The 24,875-nt window shown below is 44.4% G+C and overlaps 1 protein-coding gene across 7 annotated transcripts in view; it reads left to right on the top strand.

Moving 5' to 3' along the window:
• The window catches only part of BRD9 (bromodomain containing 9), a 748,767-nt gene that overhangs the window by 694,751 nt on the left and 29,141 nt on the right, over window positions 1-24,875 (top strand). The gene's annotated exons all lie outside the window — the stretch shown is intronic.

Genomic DNA, 24,875 nt, shown 5'->3' with positions numbered 1-24,875 from the left:
TTAAAAAATCATTTCCTTATCTGCCAACCTAGTATCTCTAACAGAGTAGTGTACAGGTAATCTTTAAAGTCTGCCAACTCATTCCACTCCCACAAAATATGTTCCCACTTTCTTCCCCTTCACACCTCCAACATTTTCTGTTTACTTGAGGAAAAATTATTTCGAGTGTGCTTGGGGTATAAAAATACCTATATAAACACTTCCAAGGAAAGATTTTAAATCTTACAGACTTTGTTGTATACTTGGGAGACATACATAATCTCCCCATTGTGTCTTTGTGAGTTTGCTTATCCAGTGTCTCTTCCCAATTCTTTTTAACCCCCTCTGATTGATTCTTAGTTCATAGGTAGGTACTAGGCTATCTGCCCAAGGGCATTCATAAGCCTAGCCAGAGTGTGTCAGCTTTCACCGCCCCATTGATTAATTAACTGATTCTCTGTCAAGCAGAGCCACTGAAGTGATCCCAGGGGTGTATTTTCTGTTACCCATCCACTCGTAAAGGTTTCTCTTGAAGAGTGTTAGTGAGGGGCTCTGCCTAATGTAGTTTGGAATTTTGTTCCAAAGCATGTGGAGTCTCTGTGACAGGAATCTATCCCTCCAGCATGTTCGATTTATTGTTGTGGCGAGGTTTAGCTCACTATAGAGCGCGTGGCTCGCAGTGACTTGGATTTCTTTAGGTGGAGCATGTCCATCAATTCTGAGTTGGACATGTCTTTGTAAGTCAGGCAGAGATCACCTGTGAGTAAGCGATATGCCACTGAGTACAGACGGAGTTTTTTCAATCTGGCTGCATAAGACATGTTTGAAGCCAGTAATCCTGTTGGTGAGGTACTTTTGTGGTCTTTCCAGCTGTTGGAAGTGTTTTGTGAGGTACATCCCAAATGGGGCATTGTACTCTATGATGGGTCTAATGAGTGACGAGTAGAGGGGCACTATAACCTCTTTATTTCTAGATGCGAACCCTTTAGTAATTAGATGGGCCACATAGAAGGATTTCCTAACTACTTTGGCAATGTGATTGTCAAAGCAGAGATTACTATCTACCTGGGTCCCCAGATCTCTTATTACCTCTTCTGTATTAAGGGGGCTACCACCTATGTGGTAATTCGTGGGTGTTTTGTTTTTCCCAAATGGGATGACTATGCATTTTTTGGCATTTAGCTTGAGGCCATGACTTTGACACCAGGTGTCCATCTCAGTAAGGCCCTTTTGGTGGATGTCCATGTCAGCCGAAGAGTCAGTTATGGCTCCCAGTTTGCAGTCATCGGCAAACTTGGTTAGCCATAGTCCTCCTGTGTTTGCCTGTACTTCTGAGAAGTATATGCCCAACAGTAGGGGTCTCAGGACTGAGCCTTGCTGGACACCACTTGTGACTGGTTTAGAGTCGGACCTGGAGCGCGCTATTCTTACCATGTGAGTTCTGTCTGTAAGCCAGTTGGCAACCCATCTCGTGACGTAGGGGTTTATGTTCAGGCTGGTGAGTTTTTCTGTAATACCCGAGTGGGGAATGGTGTCAAAAGCTTTGGCGAGGTCAAGGTAGGCTGTGTGAACCACCTTTCCCTCGTCTATGGCCTTGGTGACTGTCTCAAAGAAGTCAACCAGGTTTAGTAGGCATGATCTGCCCTTAACAAAGCCGAACTGGGTGGGGTCAAGTGTTTGGAGGTTCCCAATGTCTTTGTTAATGAGTTCCATGATGATGCGCTCCATAGCCTTGCAGACCAGGCTAGTCAGGCTTATAGTTACCAGGGTCAGTTGTGGCCCCTCCTTTGTGGAGAGGAATAACCATTGCTATGCACCATTCTGTGGGCACGTAGCCTGTGGAGAGGCTGAGGTTGAACAGTGTGCTTAGTTCGTTTTGTAGTTCATGCAAGACGCAGCCTGGGACACCATCTGGTCCCATTGACGCTGTGTTTTTGGCTTTTGAAAGGGCTGTTTTCACCTGTGCATCTGTGATTTTTGGGACACTACACTTTTTCTAGTATTGTTGTGGGCCCTTTTGGAGATGAGAGGGGGGGGGTGAAGTTTGCACTGAATCTATCTGCCAGGATGTTGGCAATATCAGTAGGTTCATTATATTTTGTGCTATTTTGCACTAGTTCATTGCATATCTGCGAGTTGCCACTTAGATTCTTAACTTAGCTAAAGAAGGCTTTGTGGTTATCTTTTGAATCCTTGGCTATTTTTCTTTCGAAGTTAGCCTTGGATGATTTCATGAGGGACCTTACTTTCTCACTGATACTGATCAGAGATGTCTTTCCTTCTTGGGATTTGCTTTTTTTCTGGACTAGTTTACTCCTTCTATTGTATAGCCTGTTTATGGCAGGAGTCCACCAGACTGGTTTCCGTCTCTTAGAGGATTGAGTCTTGGTTTTGCTAGGGATTGCACGATCTATGCATCCTTGTAGGTGTTCATAGAGTTCATTTGTAAAGGTTTCTCCATCTTGGGCAGCGTTATCCTTTAGCGTAGGGGCTGTGAAACTTACCACCTCTGTCTTAAGTAAGGTGAAGTTTGCTTTAGAAACGTTTTTTACTGTGGTTTCCTTAGTTGGGGGTGGTGGTGGGGTGTGGACATCCAGAGTGATTAGTTTTTGGTCTGATCTAACCAGTGATAGGTTGACCTCCGGTGTGGAACACCTGTCGCCCATGTTGGTGATGACCAGGTCCAATATGTTTTCACCTGTGGTAGGGGAGTTTACCAGCTGATCCAGGGCATTTGAGTTGATGAATTCCAGGAAGCGCTGGGCCTCAGAGTTTGTACACGAGTAGTTTTCCCAGTGAATGGTAGGGTAATTGAAATCACCCAATATCAGGGTGTTTGGTAGGACCTTCATGGTTTCCATTGTCTCCAGAAAGGTGGAATGGTGGTCCTGGGTCATGGAGGATGATCTGTAGCAGGCCACAATTTGCATTGCAGGTTTGTCCGATGTTAGTTGCACATGGATGATCTCAGAGGTATCATGCTGTGCCACTAACCTGGAGGTGTAGGTATCCTTGATGAATATGGATACCCCCTCCTCCTTTTGTGTTTGCAGTCCGTGTTCTGTGGCCGAAACATGTGGTATGAGTTGTAGCCTAGTAGTGCTGGGGTCCTCTCTGGAGCCTTGAACCAGGTTTCAGTTATTGCACAGATGTCGACATTCTCCATACTGAGGAGTGTTTCGAGCGGGTGCATTTTGAGATTTAAACTCCTGGCATTAAGTTGCATAACCCTCACTTTTTTGTTAATTGTGCTGTTTACGGAGGTAGGTTTTTGAGCCTTGCCTTAAAAATGCTCTATGGAGGCAGCAAGAGTTATCATGCAATGTTTTGTATGCTATACTAATCATTCCCTTTTTAACTGCAGCTTCTGTTATAGATTATACTAAAAGCTATACCACTGCTGGTCATCACTTAGGATCCCTCTATTTCTTTCTCTTTGCCTATACTGTGCCTTCCCTAGCAAGGATTGATATCAGTCTGTATCCTGCAGTCCAAATAAATTATTGGCCTCTTCCCATTCTCTTACCTTTCCCTCTAAGTATTTGTACCAATACCGTGATTCTTTTACCAGTTTTCTCCAAAACATTCCAGCCTCCTCTTGCCTATTGTCTGTATCCCTAATTGCAGTCTTTCCTGTTGGCAGAGTCTTTATCCATTCCCGTGTTGGCTTAGTTTGTAGAATACTTTCTCCTGTTTTTTGACTGTAATATTCTGCATGGTTATTGTTGCTCTTGTTCTGATGCTTTTCATTCTTTTTCTGTACCAGTGGTTTATCTAGGCTACAAGGAAAACACTGATCCTTTCCTCAGGAGTGGAAGAGCTGGCCTTTGGCCATTCATTTCTCCTTTTGCTCCTCAAGGTTGTTGCCAACTCGCCAAGCATTCTGCTTTTATACCATTGGGGTCAGTTGTATAGTGTTTGACATGTCGTTGGTCCTTCTTCTTGAAATCACTCTGACATTTATTTAATTAGCAACAGATTCAGTATTGTCTTTTCCATCTGCCTTGTCCTATAGGTGATTGGATCCAAGGCCAGCATTTCAGAATCTTCAGCTCCAAAGTTCCACCTCGTGTCTTACAGTCCTCTGCACTCCTAAATCTTCTCTGATCTCATTTGTCACTGTTCATTGCTGGACACATTCTTCTGCTGCCATTGTACAGAAAAGTGTTTGTGGCTTTGCTGCATTTTTGATGATATAATTTAGTCTGGCTATATGTTTCCTCTTCGAAAATAAATAAATAGAAGGAATCTTCCTCCTTATACTCCAGCATTGCTTTGTATGGTTGTTTGAGTGAGCTCTGCGTCCGAACACTGTCTTACTATTTTTCTCTGTTATCTTTAGGAGATGGTTACCTTTTCTAGGACTGCTGCTATACTTGCCTTAAGCAAGTTGTTATATTGTTAAATTTCTTTGGTATGATGATAGAGTTTTTGCTAATTTGTTTAATCCATGGAATCTGTGTATTCCTGTGGCTACTGTTACTGTACTGGTTTCTAGTTATGTGATATACTTTGTAGTGTTAACCAGGAAAGTCTAATAAAGTTTTGGTCCCACCCAAGGATCCGTCCTTCAGGAGCAACGGTCCTGCATTTGATGTTATTGGGGTTGCTGCGGTTACGGATAAAGAGTATATATGTTCGTTCCCCAAACAGAGAGGCACTGTAGTTGGACTGATTTTTGGAAGTGAACATATGCTTTAGCCACTTTTGCCCTCCATGTGCTGAACTGTGAAGCACAGTTGGCTTCATAGAGACTTAATCACTGAAGTTACTATGTCTTGCCTGTGGCATGTCAGCCTTCATTCCACTCCATAACTCCTAGAGACTCAAATGGCCACAGTGTTCTCTATATCAAATGTTTCCATGCGATTCATCTCCATTGCAGAGGATGGTGCAGCACATACGATAGGTACCAGCATTGCAGTCTGCTATCATGCATGGTTACACGTGTAATTTTGCAGAGTGTTTCGAGATGTCCTTTCTTTAATGCCTCATTTGATGGGGCCACCTTGTTTGGACCAGATGTTAAGGACACACTGACCAGAAGTGAACAAGATAGGAAGACATTATCTTAACATGGATATTTGCATTTCCACACCACAGAGGTTTTTCTCAAGAAACAGGGGGGAGGGGTTGCTAATGTCTTTCCATGTCACTGTTGCCAGATCCTTTACAATAGGAATTCCCTGCCATGGGCACAAAAGTCTTTAGGTTGCTTTAAGGTATGCGGTACATCACATGTATGCTCCTTGCGTAAAGTAGGGCATAAAGGTGCTGTCCAGATGTAACATCCTCAGAACTTCTTTGCCACCAGTCTGAATGAAGTCCATCTTTTGATTGTTGATCTGAAAGCCCATTCTGTTGCTGGTTCACCAAGCTGTTTCGGATATGTAACCCATTGGGTTTTTTGATCTTGTCTGTTTCTTTTTTTGTATTGTTCCTTGTGGGGTTTCATGTCATCCAAGAAGGGTAAATTCCTGTATGAGAGACATATTCCCCATAAAGACCGCCACGAGCAGTGCCTATTTTGTCTCGGTGCTTCCCACAGCCATACGTCCTGTTCAGTTTTCAGGTCTTTGTTACTAAGACACTCCATAGTCTGCTTTCTTCCTTGGCTTTGTATTTGGAGAATCAACATCTTAAGCTTATAGCTAAAGGCACTATGGAAGGAACTTCTCACTCCGAGGGACAGCCTTCCATGAAGAAGGCCAAGAAGCCTACAGTGGATATAAAAAGTTTACACACCCCTGTTAAAATGCCAGGTTTTTGTGATATAAAAAATGAGACCATAGTAAATAATTTCAAAACTTTTCCCACCTTTAATGTGACCTGTAACCTGTACAGTTCAGTTGAAAAAGAAATCTGTTAGGGGAAAAATATAAAAAATAAAAAATGTACAATACGCTGGTTGCATAAGTGTGCACACCCTTAAACTAATACTTTGTTGTGCGTTCACATCCTTAAATTAATAATTTGTTGATGCACCTTTTGAAGTTTTTCCTGCTTCAGACTTCAGCCACTTCAGGATGATTTAAAATCCAAACTTTTGGATGCCCTTGAAAATAACAGTTCTCTGTTTGACCCTGCTGCTGTGGCACTTTTCAAGTCACTACAAGAAAAGTCTGAAGATCTCAGAGTTAAAGCATCTCCTAGCTTCCCCACTGCCAAGGTTTCATAGGAACTTTCCTTCAAAACCTGTTTTTGCCCATAGCCACTCCCAGCATCAGAACAGTAAGTCTTATAGGGGAGGAAAGAACCTCAGAGAACCAGGGCTCCTCAGAACCCTCCTCAACAAAAGCAGTCATTTTCTGACAGAGCAGGGAGTCTGAATACCCTGTATCTGTTCCCCTCTCCCTCCGCCTCTCAAGAGCTCTCAGGGTGTAGGAAGGCATTACCCAAGGGAACTGGGTCCTTTCTATCATAAGAAATTGATAGTTTATGGTCTGGCAATCCACTCCCACCTTTCAGGGTGTTCCACAATACCCCCCACCCTCCTGAGATCAGCTAAGCCTCTTCCTGGACATCCTTTCAGACCTGTGGCTAGAGGACCCCATTCAGAAAGTCCCTGCTACTTCCAAGGGAAAGGGATTCTATTCAAGAATATTCCTGATGCCCAGAAATTATGGCTCCTGGAGACCAGTTCTGGACTTGGCCCACCTCAACACATTCTTAAAGGTCCGTTCTTTCAGGAATGCTTACTCTCCAGACCCTTTTCCCTCTACTCATTCCACAGGGTTTCATGGCATCTTTGGACATAAAAGACGCCTATCTCCTCATCTCTTTTCACCCAAAGTACAGGACATTTCTGTGTCTTTTGTGAGTTACTGGCATTTTCAGTTCTTTGCATTGCCTTTTGGCTTCTCTACAGCACCGAGAGTTTTCACCAAATACTTGGTTCCAGTCATTGCAGGCTACTAGGAATCCAGATATGCTCAGATCCCACAGATTCTGCAGCAGCAGCTGCAAACTACCATTTCCGTACTCTAAAACCTGAGGTTCACAATAAATTACAAAAAGAATCTATGCGCTCTACAACCCAAGACCACATTTTCCTAAGGTGCAGAATTCAGACATACATATTAAGTCTCTCCAACCCCACAAAAAGCAGAGGATCTTCGCACCTTTTTCCTGTCTCTTCAGCCTTCACCTCACATCACAGCCAGGGAATTTCTCAGGGTACTAGGGTTCATGGCCTCTACCCCGTGATCCCTCTGGCAAGACTGTACATGAGGAAACTCTCCTGGTTTTTCAGGTCTGCCTGGTCTCAACATTCACATCCTTTAGAATTTCCCATTCCCTTGATCCCTTGGTTGAAGAAGGAAATTCTTTGGTGGTCTCACCAGGTAACCCTAAATCCAGAACTGCCTCTCCCACCCTCTGGATCCATTCCAATAAATTTACACAGATGCCTCAGACACAGGCTAGGACATAGCCATGAGAAAATACACTGTCCAAGGAAGTTGGTCACTGTCCCAGAAAAGGGAACAGTCAACATAAGGGAAATGAGATAATTGGTCCTTGCCCTTCAAACCTTCAGACCCTTCCTTTGCCCAGGCCCACTGAAGTTGTTCACCGACATGACTCTGCTCTGGTATGTGAAAAAGCAGGGCAGGAACCAGATCCTACCTGCTTTGCAGATTGGCCCTCCTAGTATGGGACTTCCTGGAAAAGCACAACATGACCATTCAGGCAGTGTACATCCCCTCCGACAGAAACATTGTGGCACAGTCACTGAGCAGATCCTGGACTAAATCCTACAGGTGGATGCTTCACAGGGATGTGTTCCTGGACATGGTCCACCAATGGGCTGTTCCAAAAGCACATCCATTTACCTCCCTCTAAAGAGACAACTTCCAAGATTTTATGCCAGAGTCCCAAGTCCTTTGGCTTGGAAAGTGGATGCCCTCTATTTTTCATGGAAGGGGATGTTTCTCTATGCATTCCCTCCCCTTCCTCTAATACCAAAAGTCCTTATCAACATCAGGCAGGACCAACCAGAAATCATGCTGGTGACTCTCTTTTGGCCAAGACGGCACTAGTTTCCCCTTCTCCTTCAGTTAGCCCAGGGCCATCACCACAAGTTACCCCATAGAGTGGAACTTCTCACATAGAACAGAGGATCCCTTGTTCACCCTCACCAATCGACTCTTCAGTTGACTTTGTGGGTGATAGGATTCTAATTCCTTTCAGACACCTTTTTTTCTGAAGATGTGCTCAGGGTTCTGCAGGAGGCCAGACAATCTAACACTAAAAAAATCATATGTTTCCAAATGGAAAAGATTTTTTTCATGGTGCCAATCTAAGGATCAAAATCCATTAACTGTGGAAATTCCTGTGTTTTGTTCCTACTTGTGCAAGTGGCTCAATGCTGGCTTGGGTTATTCATCAGCCAATGCCCCACATCATCCATATCTGCATGTCTGCCATTATGTCCCCCTCTCGCCTCCAGATTCAAGGTGAAGCAGTTCCTTAAAGGTGTTTTCCACATTAGACCGCCCAGGAAACCCATCTCTTCTTCTTGGAACCTCAACTTTGTACTAGAGAAATTGACCCTGCCTCCCCAAATTGCTCCTGGAAAATGGTTTTGCTGGTTGCCTTGACTTGAATAGTGTCAGAACTCCAAGCCCACATGGCTGCCCCCCCCCCCTTCCTTTCTAGTCTTCCATAATGACAGGGTGTCTCTGAGAACTAACCCATCCTTTATGCCAAAAGAGTTTAACAAACTTTCTTTCATCTAATCCATCCAACTCTCCACCTTCTTTCCCACCCCCACAAAATCGCAGTGAGAAGATCCTACATTTCCTGGATGTTCAGACAACTTGAGGTTCTACCTGGACGAGACTAAACCCTTCAGGAAATCTGACCAGCTGTTAATTTCCATCTCAGGGTACTAGGTCTCCCTGCTTCCAAGCAGATTATATCCTCTTGGATCACCAAAACCATCTCCTACTGCTACACTAACCGTAGAAGGACTTTTTCCTCCCCTGTAAAGGCCCACTCTACCAGAGCCATGGCTTCTTTCAAGGCATTCTTCAAAGGACTGGATATTAGTGCCGTTCCTGAAGCAGATACTGGTCTACCATTCATACCTTTACCAAACATTACCATCTGGATTCTGTCTCCAGATCCAGAACTGGTTTTGCCAGGGCCATTCTCCATGGCCTCGTTGAGAATTCCTACTCCTGCCTCCTCCCTTCACTCTTGATTTTGGCATTCTCTCTCAACTGAAGACTACTGCAGCAAGTGAATAGAAGGACATAGAAAAGTTGTGTAAAATCTTACCATAACCATACATGTCTTTTTCTTTACTGCTGCAGTAGTCTATCCCTCCCACCTTCCCCAATGGTCTCTTGTCTTTCCTGGATGAACACACACCACTTAATCCTTAGTCTGCCTTTCCTGCTGGGGCATTCAGTTCTGAGGATTGTACGTGCGTACGTCCATTTTATGGCCTACATATGACTGCAGCCTATGCCAGACATACCACGTACAGTGGTGAAAGTCTTTTGTATACTAGCCAACGTTGGCTTGCCATGTGGTGGGAATATCCCTCAAGTGAAGAATACTGCAACAGTGAAAAGAAGGACATCTGTGGTTATGGTAAGAGTTTACACAACTTTTCTTTCTCTGCTTTGCCCGTTGGCCTTTCTACTGCCCCAAGGGTATTCACCAAATGCCTCACTCCTGTGATTGCTTTTTGCAGGCTAAGGAGAATCCAAGTCTTTCCCTACTTGGATGACCTCCTGTTGCAGGCATCTTCTCCAGAGACTTTGTTGCAAAGTCTTCATTTTGCAGTCTCCTTTTTGCAGAGCCTGGGGTTCACTATAAATTTCAAATCCATACTGATGTTCTTTGTGTTTCACTGTTGCAGTCATTACATTTGGGTAATCCTGCTGGCAGGTTGCCCTCAGTCGGCCTGAATTCCAAAGTCCTGGGTCCTGCGTCGGCTGCTGTCGCCCCTTCCCTGACGCCAGGTCGTCAGGGGTATAAAAGATGTGGCCGATGCCATTTTCTTCAGTCTTTCTTGCCGTGCGGTGCCCGAAGCAAAAGCAGTTCGCAAGTGCCGGTTGGCCTACTCCTGAAATTTTCGTGTTCGAGTTTCAGATCCGAAGTCTTCAATAAAGCTAAGTACCCCGTTGGGGAAACTTTTTTCTTGCTCCAGACTGATGTCAGAAGAAGTAAATAATTATATTTCTTGTGGAAAGCAAATACCTCATAAGGATTTTCATTCTTACTGTATTCCTTGCCTAGGCCCTGATCACAACGTTCTGGTTGTCGGTTTTGTGCTAGATTTAGCCAATGCACTATTAAGCGTCGGTATGATTTTGCTTTAAACTATTTTGGATGTTGGTTTAATTATCCAGAAATGTCGTCGGATAGCCATCCGATTACCGGAGGTCACAAAAAATGCAAAGAAAAGGAGAGAGATAGACAACCGAGGCCCAAAACCGCCGACGAAGCTTCTCCTAAGCCAGTCGCAGGTTCTCAGTGAGGCGCTTTCACAGCCCCTGATGCCTGCTACTTTAGAGTCACAGGCCGCTACTGACTCCCACGTGGAGTCTGCCATGCTGCTGGAAACTCGAGGTATTGGAGCCTCAGATACTATTCCTTCAGATGGGTCCAGAGCCGTTGAGCAGGCACCGACTTCTGAGGGTGTATTCAGGGTGTTAAAAGAACCAATATACTTTTATTAAAGTAATTCACGTTTATTTAAAAGGTGCCTTGTATGCTAGTCCTTGTTTTTTGTTTGTATACAGACCTAAACATCTTTACAACCGACTTCAGCTTCAAAGGCAAAGACTAAAGCACCTTCTAAAGCAAAGAAACAAACTCAAGAGCCACGTGGTTAGTCCTCTATGCCCAAAAAAAACAGATGCTCAAAATGGCTGAAGACGTGATTACCTTGATCAGGGGTTCCCATCCCCCTCCTGATAAGAGGCCTAGGCAAGAGACTGACTATGAATCTTCAGATCAGGTTTCCATTTCTTCTGATTCCTCTTCTGATCAGGAATATTCTCTTCCCCCCTATGAGGATTCTGATGCTGAAGAATCTATACCTTCAGCTTCTCCACCAGAGGATTATTCTTTTGGGGAAACCTTGCATATCATGAGGGAGGATTTCCACTGGGAGAGCCAAGATTTTTCAGAATCTAAAAAGAGGCTCAGGGATTTCCTTTTACTACCTCAACACAGGCCACTAGCCATTTCACCTGTGTTAGACATTGTAGATGTGTTTTCGGAGTCTAGTCTTACCCCTGACTTTTTACCTCCAGCTCCTGTTAAGCCTGACAGTTATTACAGGGTTCCTGACTCTCATAAATTCCTTTTTAAAAACCCTGCTGCAGACCCAGAAACCATTTCACAGGGTCCCAAGGGAGTTAAATCTTCCGCTGCAAAAACCCCTACCCCCTCTGATAGAGGTTCTGGGGCACTGGATAGATGGGGAAAAAAGGTATACACATCTGCTACCTTGGCTATAAGGGCCTTAAACTGTCAAGTTTCATATGCTCAAATATCAGCAACATGTCATGGCATTGCTTAAACAGAAAATGTTATTAAACTCTGAATGTGCAGAAAACAAGGAAATGCAGGATTTATTGCATGCAGCTGAACAAGTTGGAAAGCATACTTTGCAATGTGGTTTTGATTCTTTGGAGGCCTCCTGCAGGGCCGTAGTTACGGGTTCTGTAATTAGGAGGCATGCTTGGTTAAAGGAACAAAATCTGCCTGATCATGTCAAAGTTAAATTATTAGATGCACCTTTACAACATGATACTTTATTTGGTGTTAAGGCAGAAAACGTAACGTACAGAGCCATGTCCAACCCAGAATTGTTGAACATGCTCCATTTTAGCAAAATCAAATCTACTCGAGCTACACGCTCTGGGGATATAAACCTCAACACAACAATGAATAGAACATGCTGGAGGGATAGATTCCCTTCGCAGAGACTTCCCTTACTATGGAACAGGGTCCCGATCTACATAAGACAGAGCCCCTCACTGTCACTCTTCAAGAGGAACCTTGATGAGTGGATGGGTAACAGAAAGTTCACACTGGGGATCACACCAACAGCACTACTAGATAGGGGCCAAGGGTACTAGCTGCTAGTACAAGGGTCTAGGGAACTACTAAAGGGGCGGTGAATACTGCACAACGTGGCTGGGCTAATATATGCCTTCGGGCAGATAACCCAGTACCAACCTATGAAACCTATAAGAGGTGTTAAAGAAAATGGAGGACAAAGCTAAATCTATGCAAACTGTCAAAGATTTTTTACAAGTACAACCACCTAGGTTTAGTAGACATTGGCCCTTTCCTGTGTCAGACAGACCACAAAGGGGCAGACCCAGATGCCCTAGAGGCAGATCCCAGGCGCAAGGTTCATACAGGTCAAAGCAATGGGGTGCCTCTACCTCCAAAGTTGGAGAAGACAAATCTCAACCATACAGGAAACAGCCCCAATGACTTCCCCCTGCCTGCACCAAGCATTTATCTCCTGGCAGCACCCTTAGGGGGAAAATTAGCTCTTTTTTCTCAAAATTGGCACATCATAACCAAGGACAAGTGGGTTCTAAATATTGTGTCACAAGGCTACAAGTTCCATTTCCATACCCTGCCAAAGGCAAACGGCTGGCCACATGTGCCAAAAAGTTGATGGGCAGAGGTACAAAAACAAGTCTCATCCCTCGTGGACATGGGGGCCATTCAACAAGTACCAGAGCAAGAGCAGAGACAAGGATTTTACTCAAGGCTGTTCTTGGTACCCAGAAAGGACAAAGCGTGGAGGCCAATAATGGACCTTTCTATTCTGAACACATTCCTGGATATACCGAAATTCAAGATCTTGACTTTGCAGCAGCTTCTGCCCATGCTGGGCAAGAACGCTTGGCTTGTGACTTTAGACCTAAAAGAGGCATACCTGCATGTCCCAGTCAGACAAATATGCAGAAGATACCTCAGATTCAAGGCTGGCTCAATGCATTACCAATTCTCTGCACTGCCCTTTGGCTTAATTACTACACGCAGGGTCTTTACAAAGTGCCTGGCACCAGTAATTGCATTTTGCAGACAAAGAGGAATACAAATATATCCTTACTTGGACGACTGTCTAATTCAAGCAGAGAACAAGGACATTCTTCTACAGCATCTGGTGTTTGTGAAAAGACTTCTAACATGTCTAGGGTACACAGTCAATGAAAAGAAATCAAAACTAGTACCCTCTCAAGAGATAATATTCCTGGGTGCAAGCTTAAATACAACTGCCCAGATGGCTTATCTCACGCCAGACAAACAAAGGCAACTGACTATCTCTTTCAAAATGTTGGCAACAAAGGCCCAGTTATCTGCAAGAAAAATTCTGCAGGCTTTGGGCTTCATGGCATCCTACTAATTCCATATGCAAGACTGCGTATGAGGAAACTACAATGGTACCTAAAAAGTGTTTGGACTAACATTTCCACAGCCTGAAAACTATGATTACTCTCATTCCCTGCCTGCAACAGGAGTTTCGATGGTGGGCAAAGGCTTGTCCGCAAAACAAGGGACAACCATTCACATTACCCCCAGCCAGGCAGACACTAACAACGGATGCATCAGATTATGCCTGGGGGGCCCACATGGCAGGAAGATGCATTCAGGGCACATGGGCCTCAAACCAAATGCATCTACATATCAATCAAAAAGAGATGCTAGCTGTTCAAGATGCCCTGACAGCCTTCAAGGACCTACTTCATCCAGGACAACTACTGATAAAGACAGACAACACCATGGTCATGTGGTATATAAACAAGCAGGGGGGCACACATTCTTACCCCCTTTGCAGACTAGCCATGACTTTGTGGGCACAGCATTGACTTACCAAGTACATCTGCAGGCACAATTCCTGCCAGGAATAATAAATACTCTGGCAGACGAACTAAGCAGAAACCTCATGGATCCCCACGAGTGGCAGCTGAATCCACAAGTCTTCAGCATGATAACATGGAAATGGGGATGCCCAGACATAGATCTATTTGCCTCCCCTCACAACTATCAACTAAAACGATTCTGCACAAGGATTGATCACAGACGAGCATGGAAAGTGGACGCCCTATCTTTCAGCTGGAAAAAACTATCAGTATATGCCTTTCCCCTATTGCATCTCCTCCCCAAGGTACTCCTAAAGGTCAGACAGGAGAAGCCAAAGATGATACTAATTACCCCAGACTGGCCCCGCCAGTACCGGTATCCAATACTAAGGAACTTGTCTCAGTGCCCAGCTTGGACCTTACCTCAAATACCTCATCTACTGTCCGAGCAAAACAATCAGATCCTGCACAGCCAACTCAGGACTTGAAACCTAGCAGCATGGCTGTTAATGTAGTCATACAAAACGCACCTCTCAGTAAAGCTGTGATGGATGTCATTTTGGAAGCCAGAAGGCCTAGTACTAGAAAATCTTGCACTGCAAAATGGAAGAGATTCTGTGCTTGGAACCAGGCACAAGGAACTGATACAGCTGTGCCAAATATTCCTCGGATTTTGCAATACTTAACTGAGATACTGGACAAAGGCCTATCTTTTTCATCTATTAAAGTTCATGCCTCTGCCATTTCGGCTTATCACAATACAGAGCCCCCAATCTTTTCTCATCCCTTATTAAAGCAGTACCTCAGAGGAGCCAGAAATTTAAGTCCTCCAAGGAGATCACCAATGCCTGCATGGGACCTCAACTATGTCTTGGAAAAACTCACCCTGCCTCCTTTTGAACCAGCTGCTACTGCTGATCATCATCATCTTCTTTCGGCTGTTCCCATTAGGGGTCGCAACAGCGGATCACCTGTTTCCATTTCTTCCTGTCCTCTGCATCTTGCTCTGTCACACCAACCACCTGCATGTCCTCTCTCACACATCCATAAACCTTATCTTAGGCCTTCCTCTTTTCCTGTTACCTGGTAGCTTCATCCTTAGCATCTTTTTCCCAATATACTCCGCATCCCTTCTCAGCACATGTCCAAAACCAATGTAATCTTGCCTCTCTGGCTTTGTCTCCAAACCTTCCAACCTGGGCGGACCCTCTAATATACTTATTCCTAATCATGTCCACCCTCGTCACACCCAGTACAAATCTTAACATCTTAAACTCTGCCACATCCAGCTCAAACTCCTGCCTTTTTGTCAATGCCACTATCTCCAAGCCATATAACATAGCTGGTCTCACTACCCTCTTGTAGACCTTCCCTTTCACTCTTACAGGTACTCGTCTGTCACAAATCCCTCCTGATACTCTTCTCCGCCCACTCCATCCTGCCTGTACTCTCTTCCACACCTTTCTTCCACACTCACCGTTACTCTGGACTATTGACCCCAAATATTTAAACTCATCCACCTTCGCCACCTCTACTCCTTGCATCCTCACCATTCCTCTATCCTCCCTCTCATTCACACACATATATTCTTAGTCCTGCTGACCTTCATTCCTCTTCTCTCTAGAGCATATCTCCATCTCTCCAGGGTCTCCTCCGCCTGTTCCCTACTCTCACTACACATCACAATGTCATCTGCAAACATCATAGTCCATGGGGACTCCTGTCTAATCTCGTCTGTCAACCTGTCCATCACCATTGCAAATAAGAAAGGGCTCAGAGCTGATCCTTGATGTAACCACCTCCATCTTAAACGCATCCGTCACTCCCACCGCAGACCTCACCGCTGTCACACTACCCTCGTACATATCCTATACCACTCTTACATACTTCTCTGACACTCCTGACTTCCTCATACAATACCACAACTCCTCTCTAGGCACCCTGTCATATGTTTTCTCCAAGTCTACAAAAACACAATGCAACTCCTTCTGACATTTTCTGTACCTCACCAATACTCTCAGAGCAAACATCGCATCTGTAGTGCTCTTTCCTGGCATGAAACCATACTGCTGTTCACTAATCATCACATCCCTTCTTAACCTAGCTTCCACTACTCTTTCCCATAACTTCATGCTGTGACTGATCAGTTTAATCCTTCTGTAGTTACTACAGCTCTGCACATCACCCTTATTCTTAAAAATCGGTACCAAAACACTTTTTCTCCATTCCTCAGGCATCCTCTCAGTTTCCAAGATTTCATTAAATAATCCGGTTAAAAACTCCACCGCCATTTCACCTAAACACCTCCATGCTTCCACAGGTATGTCATCTGGGCCAACAGCCTTTCCATTCTTCATTCTCTTCATATAGCTATCCTTACTTCCTCCTTGCTAATCCATTGTACTTCATGATTCACTATCCTTACATCATCCAACCTTCTCTCCCTCTCATTCTCTTCATTCATCAACCCCTCAAAGTACTATTTCCATCTCCTCAACACACTCTCCTTGCTTGTGAGTATGTTTCCCTCATTATCCTTCATCACCTTTACCTACTGCACATCTTTCCTAGCTCGGTCCCTCTGTCTAACCAATCGGTACAGGTCCTTTTCTCCCTCCTTAGTGTCCAGCCTTTCATACAACTCTTCATATGCCTTATCCTTCGCCACCTCTCTCTTTGCAATGCACCTTATCTCCTTATACTCCTGTCTACTTTCTTCATCTCTCTGACAATCCCATCTCTTCTTTGCCATCCTCTTTGCCTGTATACTCTTCTGTACTTCCTCATTCCACCACCATGTCTCCTTGTCGTCCTTCCTCTGTCCCAATGTGATACCAAGCACCTTTCTAGCCGTCATCACTGCCACCCAGTGCCTGTCTTAACTCATCCCTGAACTCCACCTCCCAATTACACTTTTTCAATTTCCACCATTTGATCCTTGGTGCTGCCCTCACACTCCTCCTCCTCTTCTTGATCACCAACGTCATCCTACAAACCACCATCCTATGCTGCCCAACTACATTTTCTCCGGCCACCACTTTACAGTCTCCAAAAGTTTTTATCTTGGAAAACAGCTCTGCTCCTAGCAATAACTTCTGCAATACGAGTTTTAGAGCTACAAGCACTCATGGCTGTGGAACCTTTTATCATTTTTTATCCAGACAGGTTCTCTCTCTGGGGACAAACCCAACATTTATGCCTAAGGTGGTGTCCAGTGTGGCTCTTAACCAAACTATTCATCTGATTACTTTTTATCCAAGTCCACAGAACAAGGGGGAGAGAATTCTGCATTCTTTGGACGTACACAGACAGCTTAGATTCTGCTTGGACAGAACCAAAATTTTCAGAAAGACAGAGCAATTACGAGTGGAATATGCTACAGGATCACAAGGAAAGGCTATCTCAAAGCAGACTATTTCAAAGTGGGATAGGCCACTGCATTCGTTTCTGCTACTTACACCATGGCAAGCCAGTGCCCAAGGGCATTAGGCCACATTCAACCAGAGCTGCAGCCACTTCAGCAGCCTTTATCAGGGGAGTACCAACCAAGGACATTTTAGAGGCTACTACTTGGAGTTCAGTGCACACCTTTACAAAGCACTATCATCTGCCACTGTACTCTAAATCCAGGACAGGCTTTGCCACTGCAGTTCTGCAGGGCCTCATAGCCGCTCCTAACGCTGTTTAGCTCCAGCCTCCCATCCATAGCTTTGGGACTCTACCCTAATGTAATGACTGCAACAGTGAAACACGAAGAACATAGTACAGTTGTGTACACTTACCATAAATGTAGATGTTCGAGTGTATTCACTGTTGCAGTCCAGGTTACCCACCCACCATCCCCCTTTTATTCTCATGGAACCTATCTTTCCTTCTCTGATTTATACAACCTATGTGGTGTATTTGCTTATAGATGAAGGTAAAGTTTATATTGGTGCATGTATTTATAGATATATAAATTTTGGCTACCCTTTTAATGGGCACCTGACATCTGGGGCAAGAAAAACTAAAGAAAATGGCGTCTGCCGCATCTTTTATACCCCTGGCGACCTGACGTCAGGGAAGGGGCGACAGCAGCCGAAGCAGGACCCAGGACTTTGGAATTCAGGCCGACTGAGGGCAACCTGCCAGCAGGATTACCCAAATGTAATGACTGCAACAGTGGTACATTTATGGTAAGTATACACAACTGTACTTTTCTTTGCTGGCATCCCTGCCTCCTCCCAAGCCCCTAACTGTCCTTTCCTTTTTTCATTCCCTTCTTCCCCTGACCTCAGTAGCAACAAGGGGATTTCTGAGAGCTCTAGGGTTCTTGGCTTCTACCATTCCTATGCTCCCTTTTGCAAACTTCACATGAGAAAACTTCACTGGTTTCTTAAGTCTGTTTGCCTTCAGCATTCTCATTCCCTCAAATGTTTAGTTCCTCTTCTTCCATGTCTCAGCCAGGAACTTCAGTGGTGGATTCAGCGGTTGACTCTCAGTCCAGGGCTCCCTTTTCATCCACCTCTTCCCTCTCAGAAGCTGTATACAGACACTTCAGATGTGGGATGGGGAGCAGCTTTCGGCTCCCTAAAGGTGCAGAGAGTCTAGTTGCCTCATCAACAAAAAGACCATATCAGTGTCAAGGAAATGAGAGCACTCCTGATGACTCTTCTGACCTTTCATCCACTTTTTTTCCCCAGGACCTCTCAAGGTGTTTACAGATGATACTACAGCAATGTCGTATGTCAACAAACAAGTGGAGAACAAGGTCCTATCTGCTTTGCCGGTTGGTACTCCTGGTGTGGGAACTATCTATTCAGTGTCAAGTGATTCTTTAGGCAATTTACATTCCTTCAGGTCAAAACAGTGTGGCAGACTCTCTGAGCAGGTTCATAACTCAATCCCATGAATGGATGCTTCACAGGGATGTGTTTATGGACTTGTCCACCAGTGGGGTACTCCTCAGATGGATCTGTTTGCCTCCCGTCTGAACAGACAACTTCCTCTTTTTGTACTAGAGTCCCAGATGTTCTTCGTGTTTCACTGTTGCAGTCATTACATTTGGTAATCTGCTGGCAGGTTGCCCTCAAGTCGGCCTGAATTTCAAAGTCTTGGGTCCTGCGTCAGTTGCTGTCTCCTCTTCCATGACGTCAGGTTGTCAGGGGTATAAAACATGCAGCCGACGCCATTTTCTCCAGTCTTTCTTGCCACGCGGTGCCCGAAGCAGAAGCATTTCGCAAGTGCTGGTCGGCCGACTACTGAAATATTCTTGTTTGAGTTTCAGAACCGAAGTCTTCACTAAAGCTAAGTACCCCGTTGGGGAAACTTTTTTCTTGCTTTTTACCAATGTCAGAAAAAGTAATTGTATTACTTGTGGGAAGCAAATACCTCATAAGGATTTCCATTTATACTGTATTCCTTGCCTAGGCCCTGATCACAACGTGCCTGGCTGTCGGCATTGTGCTAGATTTAACCAACGTGCTATTAAGCGTCATTATATTTTTGTGTCAAAGTATTTTGGAAACAGATTTAACTACCCAGAAATGTCATCAGATAGCAATCCGACTACCAGAGTACATAAAAAAATGCAAAGAAAAGGACAGAGAAAGGCAGTCTAGATCCAAAACCGACGACGAAGCTTCTCCTAAGCCAGTCGCCGGTTCGCCGGTACTCAGTGAGGCGCTTTCGCAGCCCCTGATACCCACTAACTTCGAGTAGCAGGCCTCTACTGACACCCATGTGGAGTCCGGCATGCCGCAAGATACTCAAGGTATTGGACCGACGGTTGTATCTCCCTCAGATGGGTCCGGAGCCGCTGAGCAGGCACCGGCTTCTGAGGGTATATTCAGACCTCAACATTTGTATATCAAACCGATGACAGCTGCAAAACCAAAGACAAAAGCAACTTCTAAAACTAAAAAACTGACGCATGAGCCACGTGCACAGGCCTCTATGCCTAAAAAACAGATGATCAAAATGGCTGAAGACCTTATTACCTTAATCAGGGGTACCCATCCCCCTCCAGATAAGAGGCCTAGGCAAGACACTGACTGAATCTTCAGATCAGGTTTCCATTTCTTCTGATTCCTCTTCTGATCAGGAATTATCTATTCCTTCCTATGAGGATACTGATGCAGAGGAGTTTATTCCATCTGCATCTCCTCCTGAGGATTATTCATTTAGAGAAACATTGCATACTTTGGGGGAGCATTTTCACTGGGAGAGTCAAGACTTCTCAGAATCAAAAAAGAGGCTCAGGGATTTCCTTCTTCTCCCTCAGCACAGGCCTTTAGCCAATTCCCCCCTGTCCTAGACATTGTCTATGTGTTTTCAGAGTCAAGCTTGACCCCTGACTTTTTACTTCGGCTCCCAGTAAGCCTGACGGATATTACAGGGTCCATGACTCACATAAATTTTTATTTAGAAACCCTGCTGCTGATCCTGAAACTATTTCACAGGGTCCAAAGGGAGTTAAGGCCTCGACAGCAAAAAATCCTACCCCCTCTGACAGAGATTCAAGGGAACTTGAAAGATGGAGAAAAAAGGTTTATACATCTGCAACCTTGGCAATCAGGGCCTTAAATGTCAATTTCATATGCTTAAGTACCAACAACATGTTATGGGATTGCTGAAACAGGAAATTATGTTGATTTCAGAATGTGTAGAAAATAAAGAATTGCAGGAATTATTGCATGCAGCTGAACAAGTAGGAATGCATACTTTGCAATGTGGTTTTGATTCCTTAGAGGCCTCCTGCAGGGCCGCAGTTACTGAATCTGTGATTAGGATGGCTGGTTAAAGGAACAAAATTTGCCTGATCATGTTAAAGCTAAACTGCTAGATGCACCTTTACAGCATTATTCTCTGTTTCGTATTAAGGCAGAAGAGGTTTTAAAGAAAATAGAAAACAAAGCTAAATCTATGCAAACTTTTAAAGACTTCTTACAAGTGCAGCCACTAAGATTCTGTAGACACTGGCCTACAAAGAATTGGTCCTTTCCTGTGTCAGACAGAGCTCAAAGGGGCAAATCCAGACGCCCTAAGGGTTCCAGATAACTAGGCGCAAGATTCATACAGGTCAAAGCAATGGGGCTCTTCCACCTCCAAATCTGGGGGAGATAAAGCGCAAACTTACAGAAAGCAATCCCAATGACTTCCCGCTGCCTACACCAAGCACTTATCTTTTGGCAGCACCCATAGGGGGAAAATTAGCACTTTTTGCTCAAAATTGGCAGTTAATAACCCAGGACAAGTGGGTACTAAACATCGTATCACAGGGATACAGATTCCATTTCCACACTCTGCCAATGGCAAATGGTTGGCCGTATCTGCCAAAATATCAATGGACAGAGGCACAGAAACAGGTTACGTCCCTCATGCATATGAGGGCCATTCGCATGGTAACAGAACAGGAAAAAGGACAAGGTTTTTACTCAAGACTGTTCTTGGTCCCCAGAAAGGACAAGGCCTGGCGGCCAATAATGGATTTATCGATTTTGAACACATACCTGGACATTCCAAAATTCAAAATGCTGACTTTGCAGCAGCTTCTGCCCATGCTGGGCAAGAATGCCTGGCTGGTGACTTTAGACCTAAAAGAGGCATACCTGCATGTCCCAATAAGACAGTCGTGCAGAAGATACCTCAGATTCAAGGCTGGCTTAATGCATTACCAATTCTCTGCACTGCCCTTTGGCTTATCTACTGTGCCCAGGGTCTTTACAAAGTGCCTGGCACCAGTAATTGCATTTTGCAGACAAAGTAGTATACAAATATATCCTTACCTAGATGACAGAGAACAAGGAGACGCTTCTTCGACAACCAGCATTTGTGAAAAGGCTTCTAACATGCCTAGGGTACACAATAAATGAAAATAAATCACAACTAGTACCCTCTCAAAATATAACATTCCTGGGTGCAAGCTTGAATACAACTGCCCAGATGGCTTACCTCACGCCAGACAAGCAAAGGCAACTGACTACTTACTTCAAACTGATGGCAACAAAAACCCAGTCTTCTGCAAGACAAATTCAGCAGGCTCTGGGCTTCATGGTATTCTGCATCCTACTGATTCCATATGCAAGACTGCATATGAGGAAACTTCAGTGGTACCTAAAAAGTTTATGGAGTCAACATTCTCACAGTCTGGAAACAATGATTCCTTTCATTCCCTGCCTTCAACAGGAGTTTCTATGGTGAGCAAAGGCATGCCACCAAAACATGGAACGGCCATTCACTCTACCCCCTGCCAGCCAAACCTTAGCAACAGACGGATCAGATTATGCCTGGGGGGCCCACATGGCAGGAAGATGCATTCAGGGCATATGGACACCAAAACAAATGCATCTACATATCAACCAGAAAGAGATGCTAGCTGTTCAAAATGCCCCAACAGCCTTCAAGGACTTACTTCATCCTGGACCGCTACTGATAAAGACGGACAACACCACAGTCATGTGGTATATAAACAAACAAGGGGGCACACACTCATACCCCCTTTGCAGATTAGCCATGGCACTGTGGGACACAGCTTTGACCTACCAAATACATCTTCAAGCTCAATTCCTGCCAGGAAAACAAAATACTCTGGCAGACGATTTAAGCAGAAACCTAATGGATCCTCACGAGTGGAAACTAAATCCACAAGTCTTAGCATGATAACTGTAATGGGGGAGTCCAGACATAGATCTATTTGCCTCTCCTCACAATTATCAATTGAAAATATTCTGCACAAGGATGTATCACAGACAAGCATGGAAAGTGGACGTCCTATCCTTCATTTGGAAAAACCTATCAGTTTATGCCTTTCCTCCTCTGCCTCTTCTCCCCAAGGTCCTCCTAAAAGTCAGACAAGAGAAACCGAAGATGATACTAATTGCCCCGGACTGGCCCCGCCAACATGGGTACCCAATCCTAAGGAACTTTCTCAATACCCAGCTTGGACCTTGCCTCAAAGACCACAACTACTGTCCCAGCAAAACAATCAGATCCTGCACAATCAACTACAGACCCTGAACCTGGCAGCATGGCTGATCATGTAGTCATACAAACAACACCTCTCAGTAAAGCTGTGATGGATGTCATTTTGGAAGCCAGAAGGCCTAGTACTAGAAAATCTTATGCTGATGAATGGAAGACATTCTGTGCTTGGAATCAAGCACAAGGAACTGATACAGCAGAACCTAATATTCCTCAGATATTGCAATACTTAACTGAGATGCTTGACAAAGGCCTGTCTTTCTCATCAATTAAAATCCATGCCTCTGCCATTTCGGTTCATTACAATACTGAGCCACCAATCTTTTCTCATCCTTTACTAAAGCAGTATCTTAGAGGAGTCCAAAATGTAAGGCCTCCTAGAAGATCACCATTGCCTGCATGGGACCTCAATTATGTTTTGGAAAAGCTCACCCTGCGTCCATTTGAACCAGCTGCTATATGATATAATGTTCTTATCATGGAAAACAGCTCTGCTACTAGCAATTACTTCAGCAAGAAGAGTTTCAGAGCTACAGGCCCTCATGGCTGTTGAGCCTTTTATCATATTTTACCCAGACAGGGTGTCTCTGCGGACAAGTCCTACTTTTATGCCTAAGGTGGTCTCCAGTGTGTCTCTTAATCAAACAATTCACCTGCCAACTTTTTATCCAAATCCGCAGAACACGGAGGAAATAATTCTGCATTCCTTGGACGTACACAGGCAGCTAAGATTCTACTTGAGCAGGACTGAAGCTCTAAGAAAAACTGAGCAATTACTAGTGGTATATGCTACAGGATCAGAAGGCAAGGCTATTTCAAAGCAGACAATTTCAAAGTGGATAAGCCACTGCATCCGTTTCTGCTATTTACACCATAGTAAATCTGTGCCCAAGGGCATTAGGTCTCATTCCACCAGAGCTGCAGCTACTTCAGCAGCCTTTTTCAGGGGAGTACCAACCAAAGACATTCTAGGCTGCTACTTTGAGTTCTGTTCACACCTTTACAAAACATTGTCATTTGCCTATCTACTCTAAATCCAGGGCAGGCTTTGCCACTGCAGTTCTGCAGGGCCTTTTAGCCGCTCCTAATGCTGTTTAGCTCCAGCCTGCCAACCATAGCTTTGGGATTCTACCCAAATGTAATGACTGCAACAGTGAAACACGAAGAACATAGTACAGTTGTGTACACTTACCATAAATGTAGATGTTCGAGTGTATTCATTATTGCAGTCCAGGTTACCCTCCCGCCCATCCCCCTGTCATTCTGGAGTTTATCTTTCCTTCTCTATCTTGTACAACCTATGTCGTGTATTTGCTTGTAGATGAAGGTAAAGTTTATATTGATGCATGTATATATATATATATATATATATATATATATATATATATATTTGCTACCTTTTTGGGGACACCTGACATCGGGGGCAAGAAAAACTAAAGAAAATTGCGTCGGCTGCATGTTTTATACCCCTGACGACCTGATGTCATGGAAGAGGAGACAGCAACCGATGCAGGACCCAAGACTTTGGAATTCAGGCTGACTGTGGGCAACCTGCCACCAGAGTACCAAATGTAATGACTGCAACAATGAATACACTCGAACATCTACATTTATGGTAATTGTACACAACTGTACTGTCCTCTGGTTTGGAAGGTGGGTGCCCTGTCTTTTTCTTGGAAAAGTATGTTTCTTTATGCTTTCCTTCCCCTTCCCTCCATTCCAAAAGTCCTGTCAAGAATACTATAGGATGCTCCCAAAATCTTGTGGGTGAATCACTTTTTTAGCTGAGGCAGCGTTGGTTCTCTCTTCTTTTGCATTTAGCCAAGGGCGGTCATTGCAAGTTACCTCACAGAGTGGACCTTCACACACAATACAAGGGATCTTTTTTTTCCATCCCCATCTGTCCAATCTTCAACTGACACTGTGGGTGAGAAGGTTTTGATTCCACATAGATACCTTTTTTTTCTGAGGAAGTGCTTGAGGTCCTGCAGGAGGCCAGGAAACCCAATACTAGGAAATCCTACTTACTTATCCAAATGGAATGTTTTTTTTGTTTGGTGTCTTTCTCATAACCTGGATCCATTT

Source organism: Protopterus annectens, chromosome 3.part0, assembly GCF_019279795.1.
Source record: "Protopterus annectens isolate FY-2018-M chromosome 3.part0, PAN1.0, whole genome shotgun sequence".
NCBI classification, from domain to species: domain Eukaryota; kingdom Metazoa; phylum Chordata; order Ceratodontiformes; family Protopteridae; genus Protopterus; species Protopterus annectens.
Note: the sequence above shows the minus strand (reverse complement) of the source record. Positions and strands in the feature narration are given on the sequence as shown.